Source organism: Dermacentor albipictus, chromosome 10 (assembly GCF_038994185.2).
Source record: "Dermacentor albipictus isolate Rhodes 1998 colony chromosome 10, USDA_Dalb.pri_finalv2, whole genome shotgun sequence".
NCBI lineage: Eukaryota > Metazoa > Arthropoda > Arachnida > Ixodida > Ixodidae > Dermacentor > Dermacentor albipictus.
The window spans coordinates 19,002,701-19,014,666 of record NC_091830.1 but is presented as its reverse complement, the minus strand read 5'-3'; the positions used below and the strand labels follow the sequence as shown (position 1 = coordinate 19,014,666).

The 11,966-nt window shown below is 43.4% G+C and overlaps 1 long non-coding RNA gene across 1 annotated transcript; it reads right to left on the bottom strand.

The window, feature by feature from the left end:
• Positions 1–8,735: 8,735 nt before the first annotated feature.
• LOC139050267 (uncharacterized) lies at positions 8,736–11,545 on the bottom strand. Its single transcript, XR_011508823.1, has 3 exons — positions 11,242–11,545; positions 9,491–9,639; positions 8,736–8,876 (listed from the first exon to the last, which is right to left on the bottom strand). It is a non-coding gene; the product is annotated as an uncharacterized lncRNA (long non-coding RNA).
• Between the last annotated feature and the right edge of the window lie 421 nt (positions 11,546–11,966).

Here is an 11,966-nt window from a genome sequence, read left to right as displayed (position 1 = left end):
CAGGAGGAGGCCTAGACAAGAACTATTTCTGTAGCAGACGAATGATGGTCTTGCTCCGGGGCAGCAGACGACACGGCGCCGGCGTTTTCGGCTGTCTGTGTAGTAATGAATAGTTTTCTGAAGCCGCACGACAGGTTTTCCTGGTCCGGGCCCTTCCGCTCGGGTGATTCTGCGTTAAACATAGGGGGGACGTTGTCCAGTCTTTCGCTGTCATGGTGCTGGCACGTAGCCATTTGATTCTAATTGGGATTTATTCAGTATCAAGCTCTGGGCAATAGAATAGGTCGTTCGCTGATCTATACTGAAATTGTCACAAGCTAGATAAGCCTTGATTTCGTTTGAAAGCACCCAAGCCTAAGTACAACGGCAAAGGAATATGTGACATCCAAGTGTTTGGAGCATGATACAAAGACATTCATTGGGCTTCACTTGTAGCGTTAGCTACCATAATGTGGGAGAAAAGCTGTTTTTTCATGAGCTTACCACTGCCATATGGAGTTCCGCAGTACTTATTTGTTTATTCAACCAACATAACCAGTAGCCAATGAACTAAACAACATCTTGGCATACACCAGCTTCGGTTTTATGCCAGGTCATAATGCAAAACCTTGCAGTAAATGTTTGTAACTGTTTGTATATATTTGCGCAGAACGAGCATGTCTTCGTCACGTGTGACTGCTTGTTTTACATTGTGTATTGAGACAGTTCGTGGGTGCCAGAGTTCATTTTGCGTAATTTTAGAACGTGCAAACATGTCATCGCGATGTTAAAAGAAATAGCTTTGCATGGGGAGTTTTCATTTTGGATGTGCTTTTAGGTTAGTCTCACATTCCTTTCTGGATTCCTTTCTGACAATAGTGATTAAAACAGTTTGGCCACCATGGCTACATCAAGGACTCATACGAACGATCAGTAGATGAACATGTATTCCGTTCCTTTTTGTTGCAGGCTACTTTGGTAGCTAAAATTGAACAAATTATTCGAGTTACATGGTTATTTTCATTATTGTAGATATAGCTACTAAAGTTACTGTTTTCAGATGAAATTGTTTTATTGAGGTTGCGTCCACAGGTTACATTATGGGGTCATCATGATTTATCTATACACAATTTTTATATGCCCTCCCTGCATGTCTTAATCACTGATGAGATCGGAATTATAAATTGCTTTTGTATTTACCTTGAGTTCGTGTGCTGGTGATGGTCTGTTACCTACCTATGATATAAGTGTAGTCGTAAAGACACATACCGCAGTGTGATTTGTTTCAAAGGAAAGCATACAGATTGCATGGACTGGACATTGGTCCTTGTTACCATCGCATCGAACAGTACGGCAATATACTGTGCTTTTTTCTTTGTTGTGGCATCTTGTGTTTGGAGCCCTGTGTTTATTTCGTCTGATAATATGTTTCTGTGACCTTCCTGTGATAATTTATGGGACATGTTATATACATTTCGATGTTAATCGAAGAAAGATTGGTAGGCGGGTTCGTATCTTGGTATATCTTGGTTTCTAACTATCGTTAATGAGCCGTGTCACCAAAAAAATTAATGCATTTCTCTCCACGTAATCATGTCTAAAGCATCCGTGTCCGCATTCCGAAACGGGGCACCTTGTTTTCGTGACGGCTCGTAAAGGAAACCTCCGCCTGATATGCTATCGACATCTACTGCCACCGGAACGACAGTCCGTGGCTTTTTTAAAAATAAAAGGAACAGCAGGCAAACATTTATGTACATTCTTGTTTCGTGGCCCGCATTCTCTTATCTCAATACCCGTTAAAATGTCCCCCACACTTCCTTCACGCTGCCGGCCGACGTCGTCTGCTTGACTTCGTCTGCACGGTGACCAAGTTTGAGAGCCTCCTCGCACATCTTTCTTTTCTTTATCGATTCGTGCTGGCCCCGTCGAAACAAGAAATGCAGCTTTTGTTCGTTTAGTCGTCCTTACTTCGACGAGACGCGGATGAACTGGGACTAGCGCTTCGTTTAAATATATACGCTTCCGGAGTCTTTCAGACACTTTGTATGTTCGCCTGACCGGGCTGCTGCCTCGACCAGCTTTACATAAGTGTTTCGTGTGTGCTTAAGCTAGTCGGCCCGCTTTGTAAGCGCGCATTGCGGAAGTTTGACTGACCTCTGAGGCTGTCGGCGCTTAAAACGCAGATAAAGGAAAGGCGGCCGTGGTGGGATCGTCCCGAATTGTTAGCCGGGCACCAGGTCACTTGGCCTGGCTACTACGAGGGTCGAGACTTTCAAACAGCATTATGGGCATTCAATACCGCCAACCTGCCTTGCCAATTGCCTGAATATGGTGTTGATCCGGGCGTCCTCTAGTCGAGTTCAAATGACTGACCTATTGCCCTCTAAAGGAAATTCTTCGGTATGTGGGACGCAACGCAACAGTAGCGAAATCCTCCGTTGAACTCTTGTCGAGTTATTTCGCGTCGTTCTGCCTGCTGGGATAAGTTCAAACCATGCGGGCCACATGGGAGATCGTCTGTGTAACGAGCGCTTTTATTACGTGTCCCGACATTTCTTGAAGTCTGTCGAGGGTACTGGGCAGTGACGGACGAAACAAATTTCACTACAACATAAACGAAAATGCAGGCAGTCAGTTCGCTCTGTTTCTTCAGAACTTTAGAAGCGACCTTGACTGATAAATCTTGCTCACTTACTCATGTCTTCCTGCAGCACCCGAAAAGAAAGTGGGCAAGTATTCGGCCCATTTATACGCTGATGAAATGTCTTCTTTTCTTTTCCTTTATTTATTTGGGGGGCGAGGGGGGGGGGAGTCTGCCGGCAGTGTGCCGCATTGTTACTGACTGGTTCCGCACACTGCTACCATATTTATGTGATTTATCTTATACGTTGTTTTCTTTTCGGTTTTCTTGTATATTTCACCACGTTTCTACTGTTACTGCCCCGACGGTAGATCGTGTGTTTTCTATGCAAAAAAAATAGAAATCTATCTTGAGTGACATTTCTCGTGTTGCGACGACAAGGTTTTTAACCAATTTAATGCCTGGGGCTAATGAGCGCTCTGTGCTCGGCAACGCTTGTGCACTTAAGATGACATAAGTAATTATTTTGCGGGATATAAAGTTCCGTAATTCAACTGTAGTTTACAACGGACGCTGTAGTGCAAGTGTCCAAACTAATTTTGACTGCCTGCGGTATTTCATCATGTACCCAGTGCATGTTGCGCGGACGTCTTCTTCCTCCTCTTCTTGTTTTTTTTTTTTGCCGCGTTCATCTCCATCGGAATGTTACTGCCACAGTTGAAATCGAACCCATGACCTTGTGTTCAGCAGCGCACTGCCATAGACACTGAGTTCCCACGGCGGGTATGGTGACCTTCTAGCGTCGCATAGCACGTATTCTGGCGCGTATGCATAGGCGAGATATGTGAAGTAACCGTAACGAATGGAATCACCGCGATCACCTTTAGGCCGTGTCAGGGTTCTTAATATTCTTCTGGATGTTGGGTAGAATTGGGGAACAGACCTCGGAGATCCAGTGGTGCTTAAAAGCTGGTGACATGCCGAAAACATGAGCGAAGGCATCGAATCTAGCTGAAGCCACGCAGGCTGACAGAAGAAACGCCAAGCCTGTCGTAAAATCCCTGCTCTTGGGGGATTCTCCGGAAGTTCCATGTAGGTTGATACTGCGCGTTCTCAAAGAACTGCATGCCCCAGTTCAATATCAACGGTAAATATTATTAGGTCTTGTATACCGTTGCCTATTTCAGTATTGTTTTAATAATGTCCTTGCTCAAAGCGTTAAAAATAACTGATTCTCTAAAGTTATTCTTACTAATAAGTCAAAGCTCAGCTAGGTTTTTATTGAAATAAAAATAAACAAAGGGGATGTTTGTCATCGTTTGCTGGTGTCGGCTACCCCTTCTCACTTGATTAATATTATTACGTCATAAAAACGTAAAAAGGGCAAATTATTGCCTTGGCTCATACCTAATTAAAAAAGTAGAATATGTGTCAAACGTAAGAGTAAAAGCTTATATCGGAAAGTTTTCGTTGTAACAAAGTCACTGTTAATTCTTCAGATGATCCGCTGTCCTTTTTCTTGCGTGGCACAATTTCCTTTACGCGTAATTTTCTTATATAGTGCTCGAACAAGTTGTTCTCGGGGTAATTTTTAAAAGCGTGTTTCTCCGACGACTGTGTCAGAATTAGATTAGATTAGTACAAGCAAAGTAATCACTTGTACTGGCCAGCCATACTGAAAACGAAACCGTGTTCACCATAACTCCTATGTATAATAACATCACATGGCATATAGGAAGACCGAGTTTTTCTGTGGGATCCTATATGTTTCATACCGGACTATTGGATGTGAAAGTTATGGGCCAATGGGTTTTTTCAATAGGGAAGCTACATAGCAGCGGCCGAAATTTGTCTTAACATATATGAGCACGATTATTAGCAGCACTTCACTTGTTAACTGTTTAAATATTGACTTTATGGGCTGGAGTCAATCAGCAATCAAAGCGTTATCGTTTCTCTCACCTTTCAACCACTTTTGAAAAATACGCAAAACTGAATTGCGGAAATTTCCTGAGCTCGATCACATAAGTGCATTGCTGTACCAAGTGATGTTCCAACACTGGAAAAAAACAATACTAAACTACTCTAGCACTGGCCACTTGGAATCATGTAGGATTCGACAGCGTTTACGTAAAAATCACAAGATCTTACGCAAGTGATGACGTTCTGGCGTACACTCTAAACACAGTTGCACCATTTGGGGTGTATATATGCCAAACAACAATATTTGTCATCTGTCTTGCTTGCGTTTCCTTTCTTGAAAACGCTGCGCTCGTTACTCTTCTGTCGAGAATACTCTGCATGCTGATAACGCACAGGCCGTTCGTGAATTGGAAGTACCCGGCTCGCAGCGTTAAACAAAGGAAATGCGCGCAGGAGAGATGACGATTATTATTGTGTGGCAAATATACACCCCAAAGGGTGCAACTGTTTTTAGAGCGTAATGGTACATTAAAACCACAAGAAAACTGGATTTTTAAAAGAGAAGAACTCGTAAAAGAACTCTTGAACAAAACGCCTCAATCGCTTTAAAGATTACGAGTTTGAACACTGTATTGATGTTTAATCAATTAGCGCAAAACATCTCGGTAGCCACTAAATATATTGGCCGAATTTATCCTTGATATCTGACCATTCAACAAGCGGCATTTACGACGAAATAGCAGGCAAAGTGGCACACATCAACGAAGCACTGATTCAAACGAATCGCAGTCAATGTTGCGTGTGGGCCTTTTTACAACAGTCACACCGTAAGCGTGCTATTGCAAACCTATGCAGTTTCAAAAGCGTGTAAACTTATGTAGCTTCAAAAACTTCCGGAAGCATATCACAAAATGAATAACCACAGGTCGCTCAGACCACCTGCAGCAGATTGTCGTTAAATGGATGCTCAAGGGACCGAAGGAATGTGTTCCAATTAACAGGAGTTTCGCTTACCAAGAGAGATGTGCATATGTGTAGCATTATAAGTAATACACCTTATTAACACTGTTAGATATGTTAAGCATAAAGAAGTGGATGTAGCAGCAAGCTTGTGGCGGGATTCGGGCGTGGTCCACACTTGTAAATGGACTAGGCTTCGCTAGTTTTAATTTTGAGGATTAGCCGTCGACATACGAAATCAGAAAAAGTCGCAGTTTCGCCAGAAAGATGAAGCATCGATTGTGACAGCAAACTAGTATACAGCTATACGAAGCAGGGATAGTAGTTTTACCGGCCGTATAAACTTGGGAACATTCGCTTACTAACAGAATTAAAAAGCATGGTGTAAGTGCGCACAAGCAAATATGAACACATCACACTCGATGAGCGCGGACACTCGTTGTGAAAAAGCTGGTGTGAGCAAGTGCGGCAGCAGCAGCGGGCGAAGTGACGTTCGTGCTGTATATTGCTTAAGCGCAATAGTGGCGAGAACACAGCAGGCACAAAGCTCCGTGCCCTCTGCAAATCCCGTTCAAGATACGGCGTGCGTGGCCGTGCAAAGTATGCACTTGGAGCAGTCGAAGCCGCTTGCCCTCCCTCTCTCCCTGCCTCCCCGCTTTGCTCCCTATCGAGAATGAGCCGCTATCGTCAGTTCCCTAGAGCTCGGTCGCGAAATACATTACTAAATACATTACATTACAAAAAATACATTACATTATTCAAATGAATATAAAACTCCTGTAAAAAAAGATGTTACACTAAGGAAAACAGAACGTTTTGTTAAACCACGGGTCTATAGTAATTATGGTAAAAAGATGCGCAATTACTATGTACCAGCTGTGTTTAATGAAATTCCTGATGATATATGTCGTGCAAGCAGCAAGAGAAAGATGATGACTGGGTATACGAGATTGGTGCGTAAATTTATTGCCTTGTGTATAGTTTTACTTGTTTTGTACGTTATCCTGTGCTGTCAGATTTATCGGCAATGTCGTGTATAACATGAAATGCATGTATATGAAGTTATTTCTTTTACAAGATTCTCCACCTGCTGCCTGACCAGCCAACAAGCACAACATGCTTAGGCAGGTCAGAATTTATGTATTTGCATGCTGTATTGACAAATAAACTTTGAAACTTTGAAACTTTGTCTGAGCACAACGCCGTCCCCCCTCCCTCCCTCCCTCCCTCCCTCCCTCCCCTACCTCCACGGTCTTTCGCGCGACAGAAGACGGCGCGTTTGCTCTCCGCATTCTTCCTTCGTGGGCGCCAGATGGCGCCGCGATCGCCGGCTCACCCTCGCATGTTTTCACTTGCACACAGAGTATGCAGCCCGCTTCGACGATTGTATAGCCCTTGGACTTTATGCGGAATATCACGGTGACGCCGACGCCGATGACAGAAATACGCTTGGAGTGTCCACATAACTGCTTTCGCAATAGAACATACCTCTTACTTCTCCTGTTGGTGGCCGAATAGCCCACGACCGTGGAGGGGGAATCCGAATGATCGAACGCGCGCTGTAAGTCGTCCGAAATATCGCTGGTCCTAATTTTGCTCTTCTAGGACCGAGTGGCACTACTGCGGAGCTCTCCAGGCCTGTACATGCTAGGCAGTAAAACTATCTCGAAATTTTGCCTACTTGAGTCTTTCCCACCGCTTTCTGATATCCTTCTGCATAGAAGACAGATGTCGCAAAAAGATATATATTTAGGATCCCGACTCTTCCTGAAAAAAAGTTCTTTACAGTTTCCTTCTGTGGTACCGTTTGCAGAGAGTTGTGAAGATTTTGGTTTTGATTAACGAAGGCTTTTTTCCTACTACCAAAATAAAACCCGCCAAACTAAAGGCTGTGGCTCCATTTAGGTGATTTGCGTTTACCGAGACTCTACTCAGGACCAAAGATATACAAGGCTCGTGATCTTGCAACAATGGCTACCAAGGAGCACGTGCATTCCGTTGTTTAAGTGGACTTAGAAAAATCTCTTCCTGAGAAGGCATTTCGTCTTCTAGCACTGCAACAGAAAACAAGAGCAGACTGTCCCAATAAGGGAATGCTCTGGTCGGGAGTCCATCGTGCTCTGAAGCTGGCCAAGAAATGGATGTGGAACTAGGCGCCCACGAATGTTTTGCTTTCGTTCGAAATTCCAAACCGCTGCTGTCGTCTCGAAAACCTTAGATCTCCTAAATCAGGGACATTGCTTGCTGCAGCAGTAATCGTCCAGAGCAAAGAAATCTCAGGAAGTCATTTGAATGAATTTTGACACTAAATGCGATGCCTCTTTTGGTGGCTTCAAAAGGAACATTAAATAAACTTTCGATGCCTCTGGCAAAACTACTGCGAAATCCATAGATTATTTTACCGTACATTCTTTGAAGCATGTTTTATTATATATTTTTTATTTCATGGGAAAGCCATGAAATCTGTACGTTTTTTTTTTTCTGGATGAATCGCGTATGTTGATAGGAAAATACTGGGGGTGTTACTGCGTGGCACGAAAATTCGGCAGTATCAATTGGCCTGTATGCCTATACACTTAAGGTTCAGACCTGCAAATCGAAATCATGAACAAATTAACATGAATCAAATTATCATGAACACATATGGTTACGGCTTGAAATTTGTCTATATCAGCAAAATTAGACCACAGCCGGACATGATTATGCTACCAATAGCAGATTCTACAGTGCTGCTACGTGTCGATCTTCTCAGAAAGTCAGAAAATTTGTTGTATTCAGGCCTACAGTGTCGAGTGCAAGAATCTTTTTTTTTTCATTTCAGAAGGCATGAAGGAAAGAGGGGGCTCCAGATAGACGTTAAACTCTTCAGACAATTTACTTACATACCAAAATATGATACCACATGATTCGTTTTCGAATTGTATGACTTCACGCCAATATTTTCACTGGGAAAATAAAGTCCAACATCTATAAGCCTTCACGCTCAAGCACCCGGATAATAGCAGTGAATATACAAAACAGGATGCCTTTGTCTGTTTATTGCAGTATTTTTCATGACTTCTGTGCAAGTACTAGAGGCCGTTGAAATAAGTTTGTTATTGTGATTCATGCAGTGCAGTAGATGCAGTAAATAAACTCGGCCAGATCATTATCAGCCCGAAGAAAATAGGCACAAAATTGGTTCCTTGTAAGCGATCGTGTGTAGGCTATTTGGTTCTTAAACGTGGAAGCACAATTGTGCCGCACACGCGAAGAATATCACAGACGAACACAAGACACGCATCTTGGGCTGGAGAATTGCTTTATTGTGTTCCTGTGGTGAGAAATAAATAAGCTATGGCTTGAAGCTGGATGGCTGAAAGGCGATAACGTTGTCCGATGGTCTCCTTTGTCACTTTGTTTCCACTTCTTTCGTTGTTTCCTGGCCCACCTGGATAAAAAAATAATGAACGTTGAGGCACTTTCGTGCTGATTAACACATGCACCTCAAGCTGTATGTACGAGGGTGCGAATTATCGGCGGTCGACTGAAATACTGCACGTGAACCGCTTTACAAAAGTAAATGCGCTATCGAAAAGTACGAGAAACGTTTGTTGCGGCTGAGGCCATTGAATGGACATTTTTACTTGCTTGATTACTTGACTGTGTTTCCGCGTACTACACAGCTGCTTCGTGTGCTATTAGGAAGGTCGTAGGGGAGGACCCCAGATAACTGTGAGGACATCGGTTTCTCTAGAGCACTCCGAGATTGAAGGTCAGGAGCTTGTTAACATGCTGTCACTCTTTACGTTTATGAAGATAGCACGTCGACTGCCATGTTTTCGCCCTGGACTTTATCGGCAGAGTTGTGAGCAGTACGAAAGATAAATCGAAAGCACAATGAAAACATACAGCCCAATACACTCGTGCAATGCAGATAGATGCACGTCCAACTGGTTGATGACGAATATTGAATAACGTTATAATCGATGTTTTCCATTAGTTCATGGACCGATACATTCAGTAATCTGTTGCAGACTACGAAAATGCAAGAAGGAGACTTACACGGGATGATTTTGCGGACCAGGTTTCTCCGTGTCAGTCGACGCATGGTAGCTGGGTGTACCGCAACGAAAATCCGTGTTGATTTTCTTGCGAATTGGCCAAGGCGTCCATGTTAGACTTGACTCTCAACATGAATGGTTTGCTGTGCGCTGAAATCAAGAGAGACAAAAGGGAAAGAAAGACAGAGAGGTTAGCTGAAAGCAAGGCTCTGTGTTAGGTCCAGTCAATGTAAGAGTGCAGTTGAGTATCGTAACACTCAAGGGGCACATATTTCAAAATGAAAAGTCACTTCACCTGTATCAAGTAAACCAGCTTGCCGTGAGATGACACATTTACACGCTTTATTGATGGATATGGACCTATATTTGATTCAATGCAAGCCTCACCCACAAACCCACGTCACACCTGATGCTCCGTGCCTCCGTGGTCCAAAATGTAGTTTTACGAGATACGCCGATTTTGAAAGAAGTACACCTTAGTCTTGAAGTCACAGAAACGAGCTAACGTAATTGGCTGGCGCATCGACACAAGTTCTGTGTAAGGTGGATAGCGGTAGAATTGTCTTCGCATTATAATGTTGCCACCAACGCAACGTGAATAATTGTACTAAGAGATCTGTAGTCACATCACCGCTCATACAATGAGACTTGAATGTCATTTAATTTATAATAGTCTAGAATTTCGGTCCAGTTTTATCTCTCACGGAAGGTTTCCTAGTTTTCATCAGCCCAATGACTCATTATTAACGAGTGTGAGGTTGTGTTAAGGAGTCGTGTTGGCGCGCTGTGCGTCCTTGCCATCCGAGAGCCGATAATAATCTGAATAGTTTCGTGGCTCTTGGTAAAAAATTGAAACCAATAATCTTTCCTTTATTTCTGCCTTTCTTTTCACATCTGTACATCGCACACACATTTCTAGCTGGTCGGCGTGAACAAAGGCTACACTTGGAATTCTATTTACTTTGTCATCACCTGAGAAAGTGCATATAATAATGCTAAACAAGTAATTAGGGGGGTTCACCTGATGAAGTGATGTTTGAGCCTCTTCAAAAGCAATTTGTATACAAGAACAGATTTCGTGTAACTGTGTGTTTTGGAAGGATATTTTTTTAAAAATAGCATCCGGCATGAAGCATACTTTTTTAATGAAAATTTTGTGTATGTGCTACCGGAACCTTACCGTCCGTACCAAAAAATCAGAGCTATCAGCTCAATTGTCAGTCTAATCCCTGTGCCCTGAGTTATTTGTATGAAAGGACAGTGACACTAGATTGATTGATGAACTAGTTGGCTGACTGACTGACTGACTGACTGACTGACTGACTGACTGACTGACTGACTGACTGACTGACTGACTGACTGACTGACTGAGTGAGTGAGTGAGTGAGTGAGTGAGTGAGTGAGTGAGTGAGTGAGTGAGTGAGTGAGTGAGTGAGTGAGTGAGTGAGTGAGTGAGTGAGTGAGTGAGTGAGTGAGTGAGTGAGTGAGTGAGTGAGTGAGTGAGTGAGTGAGTGAGTGAGTGAGTGAGTGAGTGAGTGAGTGAGTGAGTGAGTGAGTGAGTGAGTGAGTGAGTGAGTGAGTGAGTGAGTGAGTGAGTGAGTGAGTGAGTGAGTGAGTGAGTGAGTGAGTGAGTGAGTGAGTGAGTGAGTGAGTGAGTGAGTGAGTGAGTGAGTGAGTGAGTGAGTGAGTGAGTGAGTGAGTGAGTGAGTGAGTGAGTGAGTGAGTGAGTGAGTGAGTGAGTGAGACACTTACATATGAGGACATTCTTCTCGTGGAGTCTCGTGCCGCAGAACCTGTCTTCTCCGGGGCCCATGCCGTACGACGAACCTTGGTCAACAGTGATGAAGTCGTCACGGCATGCCACGACGTTGTCCTCGTACGTAGGCTGACCCCAAGAGAACGAAGAGTTTGTTTCCGTCTCCCATTTAATGGAACAGAAGTTCTCTTCCACACGCAGGCATATGGAGTAGCGAAGTCCGCTCAAGTAGCGGACCTTGCTGTCGACCGGTGGGCCGTAGTTGAAGCTTCTTACGATAGCGCTTGGACTCCGGAAATACTGAAGGCATCCAGGCGATACTGTAAAAGAAAGTTACATATGATAATTGGTTACCCACCACCTCATATTCTACCGGCTGTACAGCGTTTTCCTGTCCTAGTCACCCATTCTCTTGTTTTCTAGAACAACTCTTTTTTTTCCTTCAAAGCATTAAGTCATCGAAATTACATGGGATGAGTATACCTGCAGCCGATGCAAGCAAGGCAGGCGTAAGGATTTGCTGGGTCACGCCTTCTTTATTAGTGGATTGGCTGAAGCATTCAGATATTTGCTTTTCATACCTTGAAATAATACGTTTGGACACGCTCCCCTTCCTCTTATATCCAATTCATGGCACTTTAAACTGCTGTGCTTAGAATTGAAACGTGTTTGGATTTAATATACCAATAATAATATAAATTTCATTGGCTACCTAGACTGA